The 17,500-nt window shown below is 29.8% G+C and overlaps 1 long non-coding RNA gene across 1 annotated transcript in view; it reads left to right on the plus strand.

Moving 5' to 3' along the window:
• The window catches only part of LOC119605346, a 52,245-nt gene that overhangs the window by 5,376 nt on the left and 29,369 nt on the right, over window positions 1–17,500 (plus strand). Inside the window, exon 2 of the long non-coding RNA XR_005231576.1 lies at window positions 1–77. This exon is cut by the window's left edge and continues 1,016 nt beyond it. This is a non-coding gene — a long non-coding RNA (uncharacterized LOC119605346). The remainder of the gene's footprint in view (window positions 78–17,500) is intronic.

Raw genomic sequence — 17,500 nt, forward strand, 5'->3', positions numbered from 1 at the left:
CCCAAAAGCAACAACTGCTGCTGCTGTCACTTGCTGGCTGGCTTACGGACTCTTTGGATTATTAATAACGCTGCCAGGTAAGTTTGTCCATAAACAGAGAAAAAACAAGAAACGAACAACAAACCAAAATACAAAATGTAATAAAATAAACCACAGTGGAATGATTTGTAAAAGAATTGTGTTTAAAAATAGTAGAATCTATTCCCCAGGTTGAAACTAATGAAAAAATATTTAACTTTTTTCTATAGTTTCGTATATGGGGAAGATATTGTAGGCTGTAGCAGGTATTTATATACATTCATTAATTAAACATACGAAACCCCAAGTTGACAATTGTTTATTGTTTCTTAAAGTACATGAGGAACTTTAATAAAGACTGGAAATTACTGATCCATTGACTAGTATATGAGGTAGTCTATATATATAACTATGGACTAGACCACGGACATGGGCTGTTCATGAACTAGTCTATGAAACAGACTATGACCTCCAGGAAACAGTATATGGTCTAGTCTATAGGTTAGTCTATAGACTTGTCTACGGCCTAGTCAATGGACTAATCTACACCCTAGTCATTTTATCATTTCATGGAACAGTCTATGAACTAGTGCATTAATTAGTTTATGGCCTAGTCTATGGATTAGTCTATGAACTAATCTACGGGCTACTCAATGTACTAGTCTAAGGACTAGCTTATGGACAGACAGTGGACTAGCCAATGGACTAGTTAATCGACTAATCTATCTACAAGTCTATTGGCTAGTCTATGGACTAGCTTATTGATAGACAGTGGACTAGACAGTGGGCTAGTCTAAGGACTAGTTAATCGACTAATCCATCTACAAGTCTATGGAACAGTTTATGAACTAGTCTTTTAGTAATGTATGTGGTAGTCAACGAACTAGTCTATGGACTAGTCCCTGAATTAATATAGGGATTTGTCTATGGACTAGTCTATAGAATAATCTATGGACTAGGCTATGGCGTCGTCAATGGAATTTCAATAGTCTTTCTATGGGTTAGTCAAGGGACTAGTTTATGGACTAGCCAATCGACTAGTCTATGGACTAGTCATAGTCTAGCCCATGGTCTATCAACTAGACTATGGGTTAACCTATGGACTATTCAGTGGAATTGTCTATGGATTTATTGGAGTTTATCAACTAGTCCTTGGAGTAATCCACGAGGTAGTCAGATTATATTAGTATGTGGACCAGTCCATGGATGTCGGCGACTAGTGTACGGACTTGTCTATGGACTAGTTTAAGGACTTGTATAGGGACTAGTATAATCTATGGGGTAGTCAACAGACTAGCCTATGGGCTAGTCCCTGCATTAGTCTAGGGACTATTGACTAGCCGATGGACTAGTCAATGGAATAGTCTATGGATTATTCTAGCGACTAGTCTATGGACTAGACTAAAAACTTGTCTATGGACTATTATAGGGACTTGGCTATGTTCTAGTCTAAGGGCTTGTCTAGCGACTTTTCTATGGACTAGGGATATCTATGATTGGACTAGTTCTTAGATTAGTCCAAATGAATCCATAAGTTACTTGTAAATTTAATAAGTTGATTTCAAACGATTAAAGTCAAGACACTCTTCAAAATTACAATTATTCAACCATCAATCCCACTGTATTAGTACAAACCAATAAAAAAAATATTTTTATTATTCCCTCCAAAAAAAAAAAAAAACAACAAAAAAATAATAAATAAATTCCCCAATGAAATTTCTTATTTCTTTTATACTTCATCTTGAAATGATTTCGAACTTATTGTTTCTTAAAGAAGATACTGATGGTGATTGCTTTATTGTAACTGTTTGTCTCTTTCTGTCCGTCCATATCTTAGTATTTTTTTCTCTTCCTCGTCATTGTTGTTGCTGGGCGGTTGTCTAGAGTTCATGTGACATTTGAAACTGTGAACCCAAAGATGTCAGAGTCACAGTTACAGTCACAGTAATTTGTCATAATTATTTCAACATAAACTTCTGTCTGGGGAGGCAACAATGAATACAACAACAACAAAAAGAAATACAACAAACAAAACTTTCATTCATACCTACATATAAATTGTAAGAACGTTCACGGAATTTGAATGATGAATGGAGTCATCACTTCCGTCGTTTTGCCATTAATATGTACATGTGTCTAGGTGTGTGTGTGTGTGTGAGAGTTTATCTGTTTCTGCGTTCGGAAAAAGGTTTATAAAATATTTATTTTATCTGTTTCTTATTTCTTAATTTGATAGTTTGTTGCTGTAACTGTCTTTGCCTGTGTCATTCCATTTAAAGATTTGTTTTTTTTTTCAATCTGGAGTGTTAATTAAGCGTAATGAACATATCTGTTAAAGTTTTTTTTCCAAACAAAGTCATTGAAAATGTAGGTTATAAGACAGTGCTAAATGTTAATGGACAAACTTCAGAAGAAATTGGAGTTTTATAGAATAACTGTTTCTGAAGGAATTTAAGAAAAATAAGATAATTTAAGAAGTCGTTAAAGAGATAAATGGGATACAAATTTTGTATGTTTAATAATATTTTACAATTTTAATCAAATGAATCATCTAACCATCTAAAAGTTTAGATATTCTTTTCTAACTTTCTAATTTGAATAAAAATTCAAACATACAAAAAATTTCAACTCTTTGGCTACATTTACCCTAATTACATTTTCGTTATTACATTACCGAGCTAGCGATGCATCATGATGGTGTCATTCTTGGTGGTGATGGTGGCATTAACAAGAAAATCAACAAATGTGATGTGTGCTATGATCTATGAGTAAAATCCCAAAATCACAACAATCAACCAACCAATCCAATTCATCAACAATTAGAAAATGTGATAACAAAACAATGACAATTACAAAATACAACCAATACAGCTAAGTATGTGTGTGTGTGTGCGTGAGAGTGATAGGGTGCAACATAACCAAACAAATGTGCAACATTTTAGTCATTTCGTCTACACACATGCATCAAATGCTTGAGGCTTTTGTGATAAGTCATGTTGGTTGTAAATTTAACTTACAATTAGAAAATTTGCAGATGTTGTTTAGAGCTAGATGTAAATTTTTGCTTGTCCTGTGATGATATTATGAAATATATTTTCTTGTACAGGATGACAGAATAGCAGAAGGAGGAAGAGGTAAAGTCAATGTATATTATAACAACACATAAATTTTAAGGGTTTCTGTTTTACTATTTTTCATCTTCTTCTTCTTGTTATTGTTGAGCTTTCCAACGTTTACAGGATAAACTATGTGGGCCACAAGAATAATATTGTAATATTTATTTCTCTACCATGACCCCAAAGTAGTTTTGGTATCTAAAACTAAACACAAAAGCAGCTGTTTAAATTTTTTAAATTACGAGGGTTGTTTAAATTTAATAACTAAAAGTTGTTTTTAAGTTATTTTTTTTGTATGTAAAAGTGTTTAACCCTCGTAGTATATTGTATTGCATTTGTTGGTTGCCTTTCATTATTCTAGACAGATTTTTTAGTAAACATTATGCTTTAAAGGCACGTTTAATATCTCTCACTCTATCTATTTGTCTCTATTTCCATATTTAAACTGGCAACAGCTGATGTTGACCGCTTTACCAATAGCAACAACAAAGAGCATAAGCAAAAAAAAAAAAAGAAAACTACAAATGGGTTTTTATGTTGTAAAATGTTGATGGATAGTCTACAAAATTTTAAATATTATGCAAAGTAAAATTGAAAAATTCCAAACAAATTTATTTACACAGACATAGAGAATACAGTTAAAGAAAGAAATTGGTTGGTTATTATAAAGGCAATGATATTTAGGAAATTTCTAAAAATTATATATATTTTGAGTACATAGTTCCTTAAATAAGCTAGCAATTGATGTATTAGGGAAAACCTATGATCATTTGAATTTTTCCAAAATTTAATTATACCCTACACTACTTTAGAGGGGAGGGTACATTGGGTTTGCGCTGATGTTTGTAACGCACAATACTATTAGTCCTATACCCACCTTAAAGTATACCAATCGGGGAGGGTATATTGGGTTTGTAATATTGATCCTATACTCATATTTAGGTATACCAATCGGCCTAGGTAGGTATGTTGATAGGAGGGTAGGTAGGTAAGTTGATAAAAGGATGTATATTACATCAAATCCGAAGAAATACTATCGGGCTTGTTGTGCGCTCCTTATCATGAAAAAGGTAACTGAATGAATTATTTTTTAGTGTTCATAAACTCAGTTTTCTGGACGTAATTCCTAAGAATCTTCCAATCCGAGTTAGTCCGGAATGTTATTTCAGGAATAACATCACTTCCAAGATATTTGGATCTAACTTCGACGAATGCCTGGCAGTGGCAAAGAAAGTGCTACAGAGTTTCACTGTCCTCTCCCCATGCTCTACACTCGTCTGAATCCGCACGTCCAATTTTGCATAGATGTGCACGTAATCCTGTGTGTCCACTCAGAATACGTACCATCATACTAACGTCAGACTTGCTCATTTTGAGGAGAATTTTCGTCTTGCTCTCATCAGGGTCACCCCATAGGAACTTCGTGGTTCTACCCACTGTTTCATTATTTCAAGAGGCCTTGTGGGATTCTCTCACCCATATTTTTAGTTCAGCTTTTGTTGCGTCGAATGGTTTCGCGTTAGTCAGGTTAACTGCCTCGAGCTCCCTACCTTTTAAAGTTATTACATTCACCCTTTCGTTACCGACTACTCCCGATTGGGCTGGTACCCATATGATGTGAACCTTACCTCTGGGAGAGTATTCAGTTAAAGCTTTCTTACAATCCAATACGGTCTTAGATTAAGTTCTATCACCTGATATCGCCCTAATTGCCTTCTGGCTATCGGTAAATATATTAAGCGCTGTGGGCGCCATATTTATTCTAATCCAATTTACGCATTCCGTTATTGCTCGTACTTCTGCCTGGAAGCTTGTGTTATGATTTGGTAAACGGTGGTATATTTCAGTTTCTGGGTCTTTAATATAGAACCCCAGCCCCACTTTGTCCCCCAATTTAGAGCCATCCGTGTAACAACGGATTCCTACTGGTATTTGCTCTAATGTTCCTCTTGACCAAGACATTCTATCTGGGATCAGCGTTTGAAAGTTTCCGGAAACTTTGAAACATCACAATGTTAAATTGAATATGTTTTTTCCATGTATTTGGATTAGTTTTGGACCAATCTTAGTTCTTTAAGGAGTACGCTTTACACTCGTGTTCGAAGTAGTCTCAATTTTTGCAATTGGAATACATGATCCGTTCAGGTAATCCCAAAACTACTCTCTTATAAACTACTTCCCCCATAAACCTGTTATAGAGGGATTTTAAGTAAGCCTGAAAGAATTATATAGAAGAATTGGTTTCCCACGATATATGAGGTCTTCGGAAAATTGATTTTATTAAACAGACAGACGGACGGTTCGTATACTGCGGAATTTACAATCAGAATTAAAAACTCACGAACCTAAATTGTACTGTGCTCTCTTATATATTTTTCGTCCAATATTCGTAACAGAATTTTAATCGATAAACTTATAATTCCTATATATGCTTCCAATTGCGAAAAGATCAAAAAGGGTAAACACGCTTCCTCAACTATATATCAAAAGTTGAGATTACAGCGAAAATCAAAACGTTTCATCATCCAATTTAGAAAATTTCAAAAATCCAATATATTGGACGATTTATATATCATTGAAGAATCTAAAAACTGCTGCGTTTAAGAGAATTCCAAGCATTTGCTATCGATTAAGTTTTTCATTAAAAAAAGGATTTTTTATGGTTTGGAAGGGTATTATGCGTTTGTGCTGATGTTTATAACGCATTAAATTATTAGTACTATATACACCTTAAAGTATACCGATCGACTCAGAATTGTATAATATAAATTATATATATTATTTACAATATAAATGTATCTCAATGAAAGTTCGCACAACTAAGTTTTAGACAAGCCTTGATGATCGGACTTCATTTGACCCTAGCCCCCATACAAAGCCCCCTTCAGAAAGTGACTTGAATATCCGCAATTCATTTATTAGCATTGCTTTTCCAATGAAATTTAGCACAGACAAATATTATATAAATACAAATCTATCAAGCCCATTTTATCGGGATCGGTCCATATTTGCTCCTATCCCCCATAAAATAAGTTTTTAGTCAATAAATTGCTTAAACAAATCGGAATCAAGGTAATATTCAAGATAAATGCTTTGTTATGAAAAATAAATCACATTCAATATTCATAACTGGTGTAGGGTATAGTCGGCCAAGCCCGACTATTTTCTTACTTGTTTTAAATCTGTAATTATTTTGATATGATTTTTATACAAAACCAAAATCGTTTCCAGTTGCTTAATCGAGAAAATAGCGTCAAACTGTGATCATTTAAATTTTCTATTCAAATATTTATTTTAATAAAAATATGTTTTGTGTGACATAACACACATCAGGCAAATGAACTTTATGTCTATGAGTTGTGTATAAAACTAAACATTTCATATCAGCCACTGCTATTATTTTTTAGTATGTGTATTTAACAAATATACATTATCAGATGTTCATATAAATGAAAATGTTTTAAAACTGATTTTATCAAAAGGAAACTGTTTCTTTTTTACATTTTATATAATATTTTTGCTTTAACAAAAGATTGTAGTTGTTGTTTTTTATTTCTATTTTTAACACTGAAATGAGTGAATGTGAAAAAGGTAACGAAATTCATTAATTTTAAACACACGAACGTGTTGATAATTCAAATTCTTTTTCTGTTAACAGAAAAAGAACAAATAAAACAATAATAACAACAACTTTAACGTTTTTCTTTCGAGTAAGAGACATTTATAATAAACTTTTATTATTTTAAAGATAATTACGTTTGTAATCTTGGTTTTTTATATTTCCGGAATTAAATTAGAAATGAACAAACATAATGAGCAAATAAACACAAACGTTAAAAAAAAAAAAATTAATTAAAAAAATTTTAAGAAAGTAATAAATTTAAAAAAAGATAAGAAAGTATGTACCTTTGACAAAATGAATGAAGGCTTCAAATATGTCCCGATCCTAATCACACTGGGTGGAGAGTTCAAGTTTCATATACTTCAACTTTATGTTCCTTGTACTTAACTTTGTAAACTAAAAACTTAAATAATTTCTTCTTAAGGCTTTATTAAAGAAATGCATCATTTATGCTGGTTTATTAATAATATAAATAATAATTCAAATAATTATGTACTTAAAAAGCTATTAAATTTAGTTTTAAATCATTGTCTTTTAAATCTCTACTACACTCCTTAGCAAAGAGTACTTTAAAACACTTCGAAAGCAATTTCTTATAACCATTAAAATGTTATATTTATTTCTGCTTTATACTTCTCAAGATAAATTTACTTAAGACCAACTATAAATTCATTTAAATCCCAATATAATTATCGAAACTAAACAAGACACATTTAAGCCAAGGAAATAAATGAATAAAATTGGAATTTATATAAGAAAAAACTAAAAGAAAAACCAAATTGAAAATGAATCCAAAAACCAAAGACAAAAACTAAAGTAAATATCAAGAAACCAACCAAACTAAGTAAACCATCATCAGGCACCACAAATGATTTGCATAAAGGTCTATTAAATAAACACTTGGAATTTGGGCAAAAATATATTATTTACACCCCTTTTCTCTTTCAAACTGTTAACATCTAGAGTATTTATATAGCGATGTATGTATGTAAATCTACATTTTAAGGAAAATTAGAAAATTTTCTATTGCAGTCTGATATTTTTTAATTTGTGAAACTATGTCTTGCTCTGTTAAAATATACATATAAGTAGCTATATACCTGAGGTAGTATTTGTATTTGCTTTAGTTTACCATAAAATTTTGAAGCATTTTAAAACCCAGATATTAGCATTAAATATTTGTAGTTGCAGCCTATACACGATTAGATTGGAAGTCCTATTTGACCACAGTATTTGTTTATCCTTAATAAATGCTACTGGTTGTCGAAAATAAATTAAAACCGGGAAATGCAACATATATACATATGTATATGGTTAAGCAGGAAATACCATTATTATTCATTCTTATACCTTATCTTCGTAAAATCTTCAAAATATTGATTTTTGAAGGAATATAAGTGATTATATTATAAATCGCTTATAACAAAGTTATAAGCGATTTTAGTTTTTCCATGGTTTTCTATCAAAATATCGATTTCTGAAGGGTAATATAGTTGATCACAAAATAAGCTTATTTTTCGATTTAAACGTGTTTTAACGAAGTTACAAGCGATTTAAGTTTCTCCAAGGTTTTCTACCAAAATATCGATTTTTGAAGGGTAATATAAGTGATCACAAAATAAGCTTATTTTTCAATTTAAACGTGTTTTAACGAAGTTATAAGCGATTTAAGTTTTTTCTAGGTTTTCTATCAAAATATCGATTTTTGAAGGGTAATATAGGTGATCACAAAATAAGCTTATTTTTCGATTTAAACGTGTTTTAACGAAGTTATAAGCGATTTTAGTTTCTCCAAGGTTTTCTACTAAAATATCGATTTTTGAAGGAAAATATAAGTGATCACAAAATAAGCTTATTTTTCAATTTAAACGTGTTTTAACGAAGTTATAAGCGATTTAAGTTTTTTCTAGGTTTTCTATCAAAATATCGATTTTTGAAGGGTAATATAGGTGATCACAAAATAAGCTTATTTTTCGATTTAAACGTGTTTTAACGAAGTTATAAGCGATTTTAGTTTCTCCAAGGTTTTCTACTAAAATATCAATTTTTGAAGGAAAATATAGGTGATCACAAAATAAGCTTATATTTCGATTTAAACGTGTTTTAACGAAGTTATAAGCGAGCTTAGTTTCTCCAAGGTTTTCTACCAAAATATCGATTTTTGAAGGATAATATAGGTGATCGCAAAATAAGCTTATTTTTCGATTTAAAACGTGTTTTAACGAAGTTATAAGCGATTTAAGTTTTTTCAAGGTTTTCTACCAAAATATCGATTTTTGGAGGGTAATATAGGTGATCACAAAATAAGCTTATTTTTCGATTTAAACGTGTTTTAACGAAGTTATAAGCGATTTAAGTTTCTCCAAGGTTTTCAACCAAAATATCGATTTTTGAAGGATAATATAGGTGATCACAAATTAAGCTTATTTTTCGATTTAAACGTGTTTTAACGAAGTTATAAGCGATTTAAGTTTCTCCAAGGTTTTCTACCAAAATATCGATTTTTGAAGGATAATATAGGTGATCACAAAACAAGCTTATTTTTTGATTTAAACGTGTTTTAACGAAGTTATAAGCGATTTAAGTTTTTTCAAGGTTTTCTACCAAAATATCGATTTTTGAAGTATAATATAGGTGATCACAAAATAAGCTTATTTTTCGATTTAAACATGTTTTAACGACGTTATAAGCGATTTAAGTTTTTTCAAGGTTTTCTACCAAAATATCGATTTTTGGAGGGTAATATAGGTGATCACAAAATAAGCTTATTTTTCGATTTAAACGTGTTTTAACGAAGTTATAAGCGATTTAAGTTTCTCCAAGGTTTTCTACCAAAATATCGATTTTTGAAGGATAATATAGGTGATCACAAATTAAGCTTATTTTTCGATTTAAACGTGTTTTAACGAAGTTATAAGCGATTTAAGTTTCTCCAAGGTTTTCTACCAAAATATCGATTTTTGAAGGATAATATAGGTGATCACAAAACAAGCTTATTTTTTGATTTAAACGTGTTTTAACGAAGTTATAAGCGATTTAAGTTTTTTCAAGGTTTTCTACCAAAATATCGATTTTTGAAGGATAATATAGGTGATCACAAACTAAGCTTATTTTTCGATTTAAACGTGTTTTAACGAAGTTATAAGCGATTTAAGTTTTTTCAAGGTTTTCTACCAAAATCTCGATTTTTGAAGGATAATATAGGTGATCACAAATTAAGCTTATATTTCGATTTAAACGTATTTTAACGAAGTTATAAGCGATTCAAGTTTTTTAAAGGTTTTCTACCAAAATATCGATTCTTGAAGGGTAATATGGGTGATCACAAAATAAGCTTATTTTTTTATTTAAACGTGTTTTAATGAAGTTATAAGCGATTTAAGTTTTTTCAAGGTTTTCTACCAAAATATCGATTTTTGAAGGATAATATAGGTGATCACAAAATAAGCTTATTTTTCAATTTAAACGTGTTTTAATGAAGTTATAAGCGATTTAAGTTTTTTCAAGGTTTTCTACCAAAATATCGATTTTTGAAGGATAATATAGGTGATCACAAAATAAGCTTATTTTTCGATTTAAACGTGTTTTAACGACGTTATAAGCGATTTAAGTTTTTTCAAGGTTTTCTACCAAAATATCGATTTTTGGAGGGTAATATAGGTGATCACAAAATAAGCTTATTTTTCGATTTAAACGTGTTTTAACGAAGTTATAAGCGATTTAAGTTTCTCCAAGGTTTTCTACCAAAATATCGATTTTTGAAGGATAATATAGGTGATCACAAAACAAGCTTATTTTTTGATTTAAACGTGTTTTAACGAAGTTATAAGCGATTTAAGTTTTTTCAAGGTTTTCTACCAAAATATCGATTTTTGAAGTATAATATAGGTGATCACAAAATAAGCTTATTTTTCAATTTAAACGTGTTTTAATGAAGTTATAAGCGATTTAAGTTTTTTCAAGGTTTTCTACCAAAATATCGATTTTTGAAGGATAATATAGGTGATCACAAAATAAGCTTATTTTTCGATTTAAACGTGTTTTAACGACGTTATAAGCGATTTAAGTTTCTTCGAGGTTTTCTACCAAAATATCGATTTTTGAAGGATAATATGGGTGATCACAAAATAAGCTTATTTTTCAATTTAAACGTGTTTTATCGAAGTTATAAGCGATTTAAGTTTTTTCAAGGTTTTCTACCAAAATATCGATTTTTAAAGGATAATATAGTGATCACGAAATAAGCTTATTTTTCGATTTAAACGTGTTTTAACGAAGTTATAAGCGATTTAAGTTTTTTCAATATCGATTCTGGAAGGGTAATATAGGTGATCACAAAATAAGCTTATTTTTCGATTTAAACGTGTTTTAACGAAGTTATAAGCGATTTAAGTTTTTTCAAGGTTTTCTACCAAAATATCGATTTTTGAAGGATAATATAGGTGATCACAAAATAAGCTTATTTTTCGATTTAAACGTGTTTTAACGAAGTTATAAGCGATTTAAGTTTTTTCAAGGTTTTCTACCAAAATATCGATTATTGAAGGATAATATAGGTGATCACAAAATAAGCTTATTTTTCAATTTAAACGTGTTTTAACGAAGTTATAAGCGATTTAAGTTTTTTCAAGGTTTTCTACCAAAATATCGATTTTTGAAGGATAATATGGGTGATCACAAAATAAGCTTATTTTTCGATTTAAACGTGTTTTAACGACGTTATAAGCGATTTAAGTTTCTTCGAGGTTTTCTACCAAAATATCGATTTTTGAAGGATAATATGGGTGATCACAAAATAAGCTTATTTTTCAATTTAAACGTGTTTTAACGAAGTTATAAGCGATTTAAGTTTTTTCAAGGTTTTCTACCAAAATATCGATCACAAAATAAGCTTATTTTTCGATTTAAACGTGTTTTAACGAAGTTATAAGCGATTTAAGTTTTTTCAAGGTTTTCTACCAAAATATCGATTTTTGAAGGATAATATAGGTGATCACAAAATAAGCTTATTTTTCGATTTAAACGTGTTTTAACGAAGTTATAAGCGATTTAAGTTTTTTCAAGGTTTTCTACCAAAATATCGATTTTTGAAGGGTAATATAGGTGATCACAAAATAAGCTTATTTTTCGTTTTAAACGTGTTTTAACGACGTTATAAGCGATTTAAGTTTTTTCAAGGTTTTCTACCAAAATATCGATTTTTGAAGGATAATATGGGTGATCACAAAATAAGCTTATTTTTCGATTTAAACGTGTTTTAACAAAGTTATAAGCAATTTTAGTTTCTTCAAGGTTTTCTACCAAAATATCGATTTTTGAAGGGTAATATAGGTGATCACAAAATAAGCTTATTTTTCGTTTTAAACGTGTTTTAACGACGTTATAAGCGATTTAAGTTTCTTCGAGGTTTTCTACCAAAATATCGATTTTTGAAGGGTAATATGGTTGATCACAAAAAAAGCTTATTTTTCGATTTAAACGTGTTTTAACGAAGTTATAAGCGATTTAAGTTTTTTCAAGGTTTTCTACCAAAATATCGATTCTTGAAGGATAATATAGGTGATCACAAAATAAGCTTATTTTTCGATTTAAACGTGTTTTAACGAAGTTATAAGCGATTTAAGTTTTTTCAAGGTTTTCTACCAAAATATCGATTCTTGAAGGATAATATAGGTGATCACAAAATAAGCTTATTTTTCAATTTAAACGTGTTTTAACGAAGTTATAAGCGATTTAAGTTTTTTCAAGGTTTTCTACCAAAATATCGATTTTTGAAGGGTAATATGGGTGATCACAAAATAAGCTTATTTTTCGATTTAAACGTGTTTTAACGAAGTTATAAGCGATTTAAGTTTTTTCAAGGTTTTCTACCAAAATATCGATTCTTGAAGGATAATATAGGTGATCACAAAATAAGCTTATTTTTCGAGTTAAACGTGTTTTAACGAAGTTATAAGCGATTTTAGTTTCTTCAAGGTTTTCTATCAAAATATTGATTTTTGAAGGGTAATATGGGTGATCACAAAATAAGCTTATTTTTCGATTTAAACGTGTTTTAACGAAGTTATAAGCGATTTAAGTTTTTTCAAGGTTTTCTATCAAAATATCGATTTTTGAAGGATAATATATGTAATCACAAAATAAGCTTATTTTTCGATTTAAACGTGTTTTAACGAAGTTATAAGCGATTTAAGTTTTTTCAAGGTTTTCTACCAAAATATCGATTTTTGAAGGGTAATATAGGTGATCACAAAATAAGCTTATTTTTCGATTTAAACGTGTTTTAACAAAGTTATAAGCGATTTTAGTTTCTTCAAGGTTTTCTACCAAACTATCGATTTTTGAAGGGTAATATAGGTGTTCACAAAATAAGCTTATTTTTCGTTTTAAACGTGTTTTAACGACGTTATAAGCGATTTAAGTTTCTTCGAGGTTTTCTACCAAAATATCAATTTTTGAAGGGTAATATGGGTGATCACAAAATAAGCTTATTTTTCGATTTAAACGTGTTTTTTCAAGGTTTTCTACCAAAATATCGATTCTTGAAGGATAATATAGGTGATCACAAAATAAGCTTATTTTTCAATTTAAACGTGTTTTAACGAAGTTATAAGCGATTTAAGTTTTTTTCAAGGTTTTCTACAAAATAAGCTTATTTTTCGATTTAAACGTGTTTTAACGAAGTTATAAGCGATTTAAGTTTTTTCAAGGTTTTCTACCAAAATATCGATTCTTGAAGGGTAATATGGGTGATCACAAAATAAGCTTATTTTTCGTTTTAAACGTGTTTTAACGAAGTTATAAGCGATTTAATTTTTTCAAGGTTTTCTATCAAAATATCGATTTTTGAGTGTTTAGCGAAGTTATAAGCGATTTAAGTTTTTTCAAGGTTTTCTACCAAAAGTTTTTTCAAGGTTTTCTACCAAAATATCGATTTTTGAAGGGTAATATGGGTGCTCACAAAATAAGCTTATTTTTCGATTTAAACGTGTTTTAACGAAGTTATAAGCGATTTTAGTTTCTTCAAGGTTTTCTACCAAAATATCGATTTTTGAAGGGTAATATGGGTGCTCACAAAATAAGCTTATTTTTCGATTTAAGCGTGTTTTAACGAAGTTATAAGCGATTTAAGTTTTTTCAAGGTTTTCTACCAAAATATCGATTCTTGAAGGGTAATATAGGTGATCATAAAATAAGCTTATTTTTCGATTTAAACGTGTTTTAACGAAGTTATAAGCGATTTAAGTTTTTTCAAGATTTTCTACCAAAATATCGATTCTTGAGGGGTAATATGGGTGATCACAAATTAAGCTTATTTCTCGATTTAAACGTGTTTTAACGAAGTTATAAGCGATTTTAGTTTCTTCAAGGTTTTCTACCAAAATATAATAAAATATCGATTTTTGAAGGATAATATAGGTGATCACAAAATAAACTTATTTTTCGATTTAAACGTGTTTTAACGAAGTTATAAGCGATTTAAGTTTTTTCAAGGTTTTCTACCAAAATATCGATTCTTGAAGGATAATATAGGTGATCACAAAGTAAGCTTATTTTTCGATTTAAAAGTGTTTTAACGAAGCTTTAAGCGATTTAAGTTAGTTTCTCAAAGGTTTTCGACCAAAATATCGATTTTTGAAGAAAAATATAGCGATTTCAGAACAAGCTTATTTTTTCGATTTAAACGTGTTTCAACGAAGCTATAAGCGATTTTAGTTTCTTCAAGGTTTTCGACTAAAATATCGACCTTTGCAGGAGAATATGAGTGAACACAAAATAAGATTATTTTTTAATTTAAACGTGTTTTAACGAAGTTTAAGCGATTTTAGTTTCTCCAAGGTTTTCTACCAAAATATCGATTTTTGAAGGGTAATATGGGTGCTCACAAAATAAGCTTATTTTTCGATTTAAACGTGTTTTAACGAAGTTATAAGCGATTTTAGTTTCTTCAAGGTTTTCTACCAAAATATCGATTTTTAAAGGATAATATAGGTGATCACAAAATAAGCTTATTTTTCGATTTAAACGTGTTTTAACGAAGTTATAAGCGATTTAAGTTTTTTCAAGGTTTTCTACCAAAATATCGATTTTTGAAGCATAATATAGCTTTTCTATCAAAATATCGATTTTTGAAGGATAATATAGGTGAACACAAAATAAGCTTATTTTTCAATTTAAACGTGTTTTAACGAAGTTATAAGCGATTTAAGTTTTTTCAAGGTTTTCTACCAAAATATCGATTTTTGAAGGGTAATATGGGTGATCACAAAATAAGCTTATTTTTCGATTTAAACGTGTTTTAACGAAGTTATAAGCGATTTAAGTTTTTTCAAGGTTTTCTACCAAAATATCGATTTTTGAAGGATAATATAGGTGATCACAAAATAAGCTTATTTTTCGATTTAAACGTGTTTTAACGAAGTTATAAGCGTTTTAAGTTTTTTCAAGGTTTTCTTCCAAAATATCGATTTTTGAAGGATAATATAGGTGATCACAAAATAAGCTTTATTTTCGATTTAAACGTGTTTTAACGAAGTTATAAGCGATTTCAGTTTCTTCAAGGTTTTCTACTAAAATATCGATTTTTAAAGGATAATATAGGTGATCACAAAATAAGCTTATTTTTCGATTTAAACGTGTTTTAACGAAGTTATAAGCGATTTAAGTTTTTTCAAGGTTTTCTATCAAAATATCGATTTTTAAAGGATAATATAGGTGATCACAAAATAAGCTTCTTTTTCAGTTTAAACGTGTTTTAACGAAGTTATAAGCGATTTTAATTTTTTCAAGGCTTTCTACCAAAATATCGATTTTTGAAGGATAATATTTCTAAATTTGATTCTTTCAAAATATCATTAAATTGAAATTTGGTTAGAGATATATTTTAAAGCCTGCATAAGGATTTTCTTTCAAACATGAAACTCTATTTCCTGGTAGTGGATTTAGAAATGCAAATAAAAAATTCATTCACATTCATAAAAACACACATCCATAGATGGTGTCTGTATATGGCCAAAAGGCAAATGAAATCAAACCGAAAACTACAAATTTATTTTATTTTGTAACGTATCTTTTTTTTTTCTTCTCTACTTTCGAAGCCATAAAGTTAAAGAACTTACACACAAAAACTAATGAAATGAGGTGAAAAGGAAAACATGGCAAAAACAAAACCAAATCAAGCACACATTCATAGTTGAAAAAGAAATCGACTTTGGTTGACTGCAGTCTGGCAGTTAGTAAAGCACAAACAGTTAAAGACAGTTGGCTAAAACAGCTTGAAATCGTGCTGTAAGTATAAATACGAAGAATTCACTCCCTAAAGTTATGATGTTCATTTGCACCGGATGTTGCACTAAAACACCAGAAATTCCCTCAAAAAAGAATAAAACACTTTGGGGTTTAGACTGCAAAAATACAAGAATGACACGCACACACAAAAAACACAAACTAATAGGAGAATAGGAAGTAGTGATAGAGTGAGCAAGCAAGAGGAGAGAGAGTAAGAAAAACAAAACTAAAGTCAACTCATTTAAGGCAAATGTTTTGCTGCTACACACACTTAAACATTAGGTGAAAAAATATTTGTAGTTGTGTAGAAGTGTCTGAGTATGGTAAACCTGCATTGGTAAAATATTTCCGTTTGTAGTTTTTTTTCCACAATATTACGGGTTTTTCTTATGTTATTTTATGTGTATTTGTGCCACTTGCGGCAATTTCAATTTCTGTTAAGTAATAACAAAATATAGTTTACTGTATCCCTCTACAGGTATACAACAAACCCACAAAGCTAAAGAAAAATTATTAAACTTAATCATTTGCTTCATAGTCATCATCGTCATCTTCGAAACTGATGAGCAATATCTGGTTGCTTAAAATCTTTCCTCTTCCATATAACTGTTACCACATAAAATGCCATATTATTCCTTTAGTAGTTTTCATTTCATTACATTTTCCTTTTATTTAGGAGCAACTTATGGGGCTGCTGCTTAAGCAAAAATCGAAAAAAAAAAGAATTCAATTTGTCATTTCAAACTCGATTTCAAACTACATGTTAAACGTTTGAATTGAGTTGTTTTTATATGAATGTATTTATGACTAACAGAAAATGTCTGCCGTATAGATTTGATAGTGAAAAACACATCAGAAAATAAAAACAGTGTAGTAATACTGCCGTCTATATCTCAAAGTCTATAAAATGCACAAGCTGTAATGACTGTTTTTCTATGGATTTCAACACAAGATGTTGTTGACGACGCGATATCGCTTGTTTCTTTACTACTATTTTTATGTGTTTTTTATTTACACCTGCACAAGTATGAAAACAACAAAAAAAACATCTTGTTAGTTTTTTCTCTTTTTAACGCCAAGTGTTGTAATCGTTAGGTGGGGGAGCAAACGTACATAACGGAAATAAAACTAAAAGAAACAAAAATCAAGCGCACACCATAAAACACCGGAAGTTTAACATTTCAAGCAATCAATAAAAATCAAAGGTAAATGCCACTAAAACTGAAGGAAGGTGTTCACAGTTACAGATACAAATATAAATGAATATGTGTTAAGGAAAAACGAGCAGAAACAGGCTGCATATGTTATGTTTATAGCAGTATTTGGAATAGTATTTTTAATGGCAGACGTGTTTTTCTTCCTCTGAGAATATTTCTCTTTAAATGAAGCAAAATAGTTAAAGATAAATTTAAGTTTTTCAGTACAAACAATATACATATATTGGGCATAATGGGGT

The sequence above is a fragment of the Lucilia sericata genome, unplaced genomic scaffold, assembly GCF_015586225.1.
Source record: "Lucilia sericata isolate MDLA Ls3-8-SP2 unplaced genomic scaffold, ASM1558622v1 Contig000477F_arrow, whole genome shotgun sequence".
Classification (NCBI taxonomy): domain Eukaryota; kingdom Metazoa; phylum Arthropoda; class Insecta; order Diptera; family Calliphoridae; genus Lucilia; species Lucilia sericata.